The 7793-nt window shown below is 45.7% G+C and overlaps 2 long non-coding RNA genes across 2 annotated transcripts in view; one reads left to right on the top strand and one right to left on the bottom strand.

Annotated features, from left to right (window-relative positions):
- Window positions 1–1157, bottom strand: part of LOC112445493 (uncharacterized) — a 28532-nt gene extending 27375 nt beyond the window's left edge. The window contains exon 1 of the long non-coding RNA XR_003033692.2: window positions 294–1157. This is a non-coding gene — a long non-coding RNA (uncharacterized lncRNA). The remainder of the gene's footprint in view (window positions 1–293) is intronic.
- The window catches only part of LOC112445492 (uncharacterized), a 108016-nt gene extending 106325 nt beyond the window's left edge, over window positions 1–1691 (top strand). Inside the window, exon 3 of the long non-coding RNA XR_003033691.2 lies at window positions 1255–1691. This is a non-coding gene — a long non-coding RNA (uncharacterized lncRNA). The remainder of the gene's footprint in view (window positions 1–1254) is intronic.
- Window positions 1692–7793: the final 6102 nt, after the last annotated feature.

The raw sequence follows: 7793 nt of genomic DNA on the forward strand, positions 1-7793 counted from the left end.
TCCTACTGTGCCCTGCTCAAACTTCCTTTTTTGTGTCTCAATCATACGAGATTACAATGGATCACTCATGTTTAAAAGCCTAATCAAAAGCCCCATTTCTCCCAGGAAGGAGACTCACTTTACTATGAAAACCATAGTGAAGCAGAAAGACAGGTAACAGTGGAACAGATTCGGCACTGTTCTCCCTAACAGAGAGCCTCATGCCCAATATATTTAACTTAAGCTGATAAAGGGGATACGTGTTGAAGTGATGGGCTTCAGATGCTGTTTCAGTTCCTACCAGGCATACTTACACACTTCCTTCTCATGAATAAGTTCAGTGGAGCAGAGAATGCCCCGTCTTGGACCAGTTCCACATTGTGCTTCTTTTGATGCAGCCAAAAAGGGGAACTAGGGAGAGGGCTTTTCCTTCAAATGCAGAGCCAGGGTCCACCTTGGAGGTGGCTGCAAATGGCCCAAAGATGGTGAGGCTCACAGTGGGCAAAGGCAGGCAGACAGCTCCTAACAAGGGCAGAGTTGTCAATGGTTACTCATAAGTCTCCCAAATGTGGCCGCAAGGAGGGTTAATTACCCCCCTTTCCTGCCACTCGGCTTTCTCCAATGTGTCAGCCCATTACACGGATCGCTGATTTTCTAGAAATATTCCCTGGCTTTGCAGGGACGTTCCGTTCAACAAATGGCATCCAATTTGCTCACGGTCCCTGGAATCTCAATTTCCTCAAAGGATTTTTCATCTCAATCCAGCTCGTGTGAAGATTTTTCCTTCTTCATTTTTCGGCAGAAGAGAATAGGCAGAGCCTGCTTTACTTTTTTTTTTTTTTTTCTTTTTCTTTTCTGTGTTATTCTTTTTCATAAAGTGAAATCCTTTGCTGAAGAGTCTGAAATTTGGGAAAAAATCCATCTCATCTCTCAGATATTTCTAGAATTACATAAAATGGAATGAAATTTGTACAGTTCAGAACAGGAAATGGAAAATAACTAATGTGTCATGTGTTCTATGAGATGAAAACTACATGATAATCAGAAAAACAGCCCCAAATTCATTGGCCTGATTCAAAGCTCTCCTTCTTTTATCAACTCACACATAAACCAGTAACATTTACTTTCTTAGATTCGTGGCAGGGCCACATTTGGGCTAACTCGCAATCTCTTCAGATTATAAGCACCTTCTCAAAGAAATGACAAAAAAGTATCTTGTTTTTTTTTAAACTCAAGACACTTATGTTTTACTTGCTCTGTTCTGCTTCCTTCTAGGAAAAGAAAGAACAGCAATAAGGAAAAGATGTATCTCATGCCTCCCATGCAGCCCATCTTCCACTTTTTTCTCATTCCAGCCAGTGCAAAAGGCAACTTGAAACTTTCAGGGCCCCATGTACTCAAGCTGTTGGGAAGAAAGCAGACAAAAAGAACAGATCTACTGGAACTGATGGAGACCTCTTATCTCAGGCTTCTAACCTACTGGGGGGCGGGAAGGGCTGGGGGAATTTACATGTGTAATAAGCACTGTTTTCCTGCAAAGAAAGAGAACTTGCCTCTCCTGCCTTGCAAAGACTGTGGGGGAAAATTTAAGTGGACGAACATACATTCCTATCCAACGCTAAGGCTAAATCCTTACAGGCAAGTCATAGGAAAGAAAAAATAAATTTTGAAATCCTCATTTCTAAGGGAATTAAAGTTGACTTCTCAAGAGATTTTCTTTGGGAGAAAAGGGAAACTGGGGTTTGCAAAATGGCCATTTTGGCAAACAAGATAAAAATAATAGGCAGTGACCCAAACAATTTCTGAAACCAAAGTCAACTGATCTTAGCTTCAAGACTACCATTATTTTTAATCCTTCAGGGATGGGGCAAGCATTGATCAGTGTTTCGCCTGTGTCTCTTATGAGATCTACAAGGATTTTCAGTTTGGCTACTTATGTTGGAAAAGACAGATGTGATTAGCAAATGGATGTGATGTAAGCACCTGAATGGTTCAGACATATTCCTCTCACATGAAGTCCCCTGTGAAATGGAAATTTTAAATGGACCATTTAAGGAATATTGGGCAAACTTAAGTAGGTAATATGTTCACATTGCATCACCACGCAAAAGACCACCCCAAAAGCACCTACCATTCCTAAAAATAGGAGAACTGCATTTCCAGTCTCAGGAGTGGAAAGCTTTTTGAGGCTTAGAACACAGAAGGTTTGCTATCGATTATATCCAGCCACAGGTCATTTCCATCGACTTTACAGCTGGTAAAACTCTTCCAAAGCGGGATTTGAAAATATTTAAATAATTCAAGAAACACCATATTTTAGTCTGGGATTAACATTGGATGGGAAGTGAGTTCAACAATCTTTTCAGCAGGTCAACCTAAATATTGAGTATAGAGAGCTGGATGGAATACAAGATGATCATTCTGGAGAACTGAATTGTCTTTGGGCCACGATGTGAATGCCACCACTCTTACTTTAAATATTATGAAGTTGGCCAGATAATTTAAATCCATGGTTTCAAATTAAGAGTATGTAACCAAAGCAGAACTGGTCATAGAGAATAATTTATTGGTATCAGCCAGGATTTGCAGCACCGGTTTGCCTCTCTACCTCCTTCCTGCTCCTTAAACAACGACTAAATTTTCCTGGGACATGTTCATAGCCTTCAAAAGACCTGGGTTCTGATGACCATATCCCTTCTGGGAGTTTCTGCCCTCCTTCAATCACTCAGAATGTCCAGCTCTGTCCTCTTAGAGTTACCAGGTTCCCTTGAAGCAAATCATTTCCATGAACAGCTTTAACACAGCGACTCACCCCAGTGAGGTTCTTCCCGAGCCTTCTTTAATAAGCTTATCCCCCAAGTCTCCAAAGGAGAAAGATTTTTTTTTAAACCACTGAAATCTAATTTATCATAATCACATTATGGCTCTCAGGAGGCATTTTGAAGCTGTGGTTTTCAGGTCTCCCCATGCAAGAACCAACGGGATTGTTTTTCTTGTTACAATGGTTGGGTGATTTGGTGAATCTGTAGCATTGCCTCATAACTCAAGCTGGCAAGAAAACGGCTCTTAGGTTTTGGTTTTGTTTTTTTTCTTTTTTTGCTTTTCTTGGGTCTCAACTAATGGTATGAGCAAAGAGAAAAGTTGGCGACTAGAGAGCAATTAATCTCTTTTGGCATTCCTGTCATCTGTGGGCCTCCCTGGCTGGGCTGAAGAACATCAGAAAATGAATCTCTTTATAAATAATCACTTTTGCTTTACAAGATCCTGAAGTCCTGCCTTTATGTTCTGTATGGAGCTATAAACCTAGAAGAGTTCCCTCCCCAGGTCTCTGTTAAATTTCTCTTTATCCCTTTAACTTTTTCTTTTGGGGGGAGGAGAACAGTTCAAGACATTTGTTGGGGCTGCAACAATAAACACGAGTGAGCATTGCTCAGCAAACGTGCCGACTCTACACTTGCAAAGAGCCAAACTGTCCTTAATTTTTCAATTATACTTTGACCCAGTTAACTGGAGTTATTCGGCATAACTCTCTGGCTTCACACAGGCCGTTGTGCATTGAACTTGCACTGGCTCTTTTACAGGTTACTATAAATGTACCATTGACATATCTGGGGAAAGCCAGGCTCCAACAAGAAAACAACAAAGAAAACAAAAATTCTGAGACCAACGCTGCCGAGCTGGGGAGGGTGAGTGGGCTTTACAGGAGTCTAAGAAACACGTAAGATCCTAAAGAAATGTACCCATTAAGGTGCCTTCGTAAAACAAGCATTCACCAAGTTCATTTGCAACAAGAGGGGATCAAGGCTCCTTGCCTGGCTGTGACTGCAAGGGATCTGGGCCGCCAAGTGCCAAGGCTCTGTCCGTTCTCAGAAGAGGTCTCCTGGGTAGAATAGAATCAGAGACATTCCCAAAGGAAGGCTAAAGGATGGGCAGGTCACCAGCTCTTCATGCCCCCACTGCTGCTGCTGCTGCTAAGTCGCTTCAGAGTCGTTGTCCGACTCGTGCGACCTCAGAGACGGCACCCACCAGGCTCCCCCCGCCCTGGGAATTATCCTGGCAAGAAAACTGGGAGTGGGTTGCCATTTCCTTCTCCAATGCAGGAAACAGTGAAAAGTCAAAGTGAAAGTCGCTCCAAGGTGTTCCGACTTTATGCGACTCCATGGACGTAGTCCGCCAGGCTCCTCCATCCATGGGATTTTTCCAAGGCAAGGTACTGGAGTGGGGTGCCATTGCCTCTTCCATCCGCTTTTATTGCCGCAGCTATTTGTGTCCCCTGTTAGACTCTCATTGCACCATATGAAGGCTTCACTCACTCCATAGGTTTAAATAACACTACATGAGCACAACATGTACGGACAATGCCGCACATCTGAGGAGTTCCGTAAAAACAAAATTCTTTAGTCCTCTTTGGCACACAAATACAGTAGAGAAAGAACTATACTTTGGAAGCGTACGACGACAAGCTCAAGTCCCTTGGTCAGTCAAACCTACTTTAAAACATTCTCTCCTTAGTTCCCTAATGGTCTTAATACAATACCCAACAAATATAAACTACTATCGAAAATATACTACGTATGCAGTGGAGGTAGTTAAACTCTTCGACCCTTGACAAAGAATTGGCGAAGGTTCTAGTGCCAAGGTGTGTATCTATGTGTCAGAGATATGAGAAACAACACCGTTCAATCGCCTGCAATATGATGGATACAGAAACCACTGGAAGTTTGGAAAGTTTTTTAGACCAAAAACACCCACTTGTGCTAATGAGGGAGACCTAAATTTTCCCTTATTTGATTCCCCACGAGAACGAACTGCTAGAGCACATTCCCCTTCAGAGAGTAATGCACATACCCCAGGAACCCGAAGAAACTCAACTAGAGTTCCACATTACTGCACATCAGTAGGGCACGGATACCGGCACCAGCGTGAACCATGAAAGAGGCAAAGGACATGGCCACGAAAGGCCATTAGGGCTTCCCTGGGTCGTCAAAACACTTGTGCGTTGAGCACCATGGAGCTAGTGAAAGAGACGAGTACAACAATCCCTCATGTGGCATCCCTTCCAGGTGGTCCACCGGAGAAAGTCTCAAATGCAACACAATAAGGCACAGTGAACAACTCTGTCCATCTCAAAGAGGAGAGAGTGTGCTCGGTCAACTCCCCTTGATACCTGACTCTGTTTTCCTCTTTAAAAACATTATGACACGTTGTGCGTGGGCAGAGCCATTTACAATGGGTACCCTCAGGTGGCACTTTCCACTAAGCAAGTCACAAACAAGCAGAATAAAGAGACTACGGGACACATCAGGCAAATCAACTAAATACTGGAACTTTTCTAGAATCACCTCGTTTAGAATGGCTACCCAAGGGGCCTCCCCGCAGCTCCAGAGCTGGGAACTACCGGCAGGAACAATGCGCGGCGATTGTGGCGAGATAGTATACTAACCCATCCGGAGGGAGCCGACCCCGCCTACATCCGCTAAAAACCACCATTTGGTTGCGTGTTGCACTCCTCTCACCTTGAGTAATCCCTTCTGGACAAACTAGGCCGGTCCTTGCGTGCGCAAACTGCCACCTGTTTTCTCAGTGACCATCCATTGGTTGATGCTGTCGATTAGTGCGGTGGGCAAGGAATATTGGAAAAACATGCAGAGAGCCACGGTCCTTGTATTGTGGGTCAGGGTTCGGTAGGGAGGTAGGGTTAGTGGGGTCTGGGTTACACACCCAGAGCGGGGACTCGAAACGGCCTCACCCAAAACGGCTTGGAAAGGAAGTAGAGCGCGAAATGAGCGGAAGGTCCGAGTACAACCTTCCACTTGCCCCCCGACAGCATCTGTCGCTCATCGCGAGCCCTCCTTGCAAATGGTACTCCACACCACTCTCGAATGCAGTTGAAGCTCACACCACTGCTCTTCACCACAGGCCAGACCACATCTAGTGAGTGACACACAAGCTAAGGTGCTGGATTTTTACGACAGTTGTTTGCGAGTGGGAGTATGCATAGATGAGTACGGCGTGCGAGGGGAAGGAGACTAATCAGCACAAAGAGAGTGAATCCAAGAGTGAAAGGAAGGGAAAAATCTATACCTGCCACTCCACACCACTAATAGATTGTTGGATAACAGCCATACTTTCGTGCAGATCCCCTCACTGGGGCAGCCAATGCAGCCCAAATAGGACAGCTGAGGGATTGTACGGCGGCACGGCGCCGGAGGCACCTAGCCTATAAACACTCACGCCCACGGCCGCCACGGCCCCCTATGCCGTTTGAGTTGACGAGAGTCACCAACACGGTAGAAAGGCACGAGACGCGACTCCGAGCGGCGCTGGCGCGCGAGAGAAAGAGTGTCCGCGACCCCAAACGTTCTGGAAGACTTTGACATTTCCATAATAATTCAAGACTGAAAAAAGCCACGTTCATCGGAACTGTAGCACAGCCTGGACTAGAGCTCCAGACACTCTCTTCGCTCTTAGTGCTTTGCAAATTTTATAGGTGCCTGACTATAACCAACCACCGCGCGGACGGAGCAGCCGCTACGCAGCCAAAAACATTGAGGAGCTTGATTTTCTTGCGTCCCCTTAATTCGCGTCCCCATCCCTCGGAAATAGTACGAAATCGAGGGAAATAGTGTGAAGGCTTTAGGGCGAATAAACGGTCCGGTACTTTTTTCCCATTCCACCCAGCGCCCTCAACTTGCCTATCTCCGACACTCTGGCTAGCGGACCACAGGATTTAAGAATGCGTGTGTGAGATAGTTAAAATGAGAAGAGTCACAACCGTAGCAAAGCCATCTTCTCTTTCGCTGACCCCAATAGGTTCCTCCAAGAGTCCACCAGTTGTTCAGCGACTCTCAGGGAGGTATGAGGAGCGCCTAGAGAGTCATTACCCGACCGCTGGGGGTGCTCCTCATCGACTGGCAGCGTGGGGATTCTCAGTGTCCACGCCCCACCCGGGGCTCGCCCCAACATCACGGACACGACTGTCCCACCTCTCTGGAATGCTCCTCAGTGACCCTCTAAGTTTACCACTGTTGGTATTTGCCAGTGTTTCTTTAAGCAGAACCCAAGTGAAAATTTCAAATGCTATACCGGCACGCTGTTATGTGCGTCCTTCAGATAGCTAGCCGGCCCAAATGCGAATTTGGATGAGTCTGCCTAAGCAGAATAGCTTTCGGGTCTGAGGCCTACCTCAAAGACGGATACCGCGAGAGGCATGGTAGATATACCAAGGGATGAAGTGAGAGAGCGCATTTTGGAATGCCAAGCATGGGTAATTGCCTTTTTATATCAGCAGTTCCTGCTGGCGAGGTAATTGTTCGAGAGGAGATTCTGGCTGCGGGTGGTGGATGATCTGTCATAAAGTCCGCTGAGCATTTCCGCCGGATCATATAGCACTTCACTTCACAACAATGCCCACGTCGACAACACTGTTTGTGCCTTCCCAATGGCTGCCAGGATGCGAGATAAGCAATGTGCGTAGTCGCGAGGGACCAAGGGACGAGTTAGAAATCTGCTTTCGTTCAGCAGCAAAGAGAGTTTCCTAAGAACCACAGGGGAAAGGGTCTCTGTAAACTTTAGGTGTCTTTGAAGAAAACTTGGGAGTGTGGTTCAACCAAGAACCCAATCCCGTGAAATCGCAATATCAACTGCTGACCCCTTGGTGAATCCCGAAGATGGACTAGTCCAGAATTTGAGTTTATTCCATAGCAAGAGGTACAAATTATCAAGGAAAAATTCTCTAAGGCCTGAGCGTGGCCTTGACAGACAGTACCCATTTATATTTTGAGCTCCCTAATTTGAAAGAGACTGCAGGATTT

The sequence above is a fragment of the Bos taurus genome, unplaced genomic scaffold, assembly GCF_002263795.3.
Source record: "Bos taurus isolate L1 Dominette 01449 registration number 42190680 breed Hereford unplaced genomic scaffold, ARS-UCD2.0 Leftover_ScbfJmS_1513_2139, whole genome shotgun sequence".
NCBI classification, from domain to species: domain Eukaryota; kingdom Metazoa; phylum Chordata; class Mammalia; order Artiodactyla; family Bovidae; genus Bos; species Bos taurus.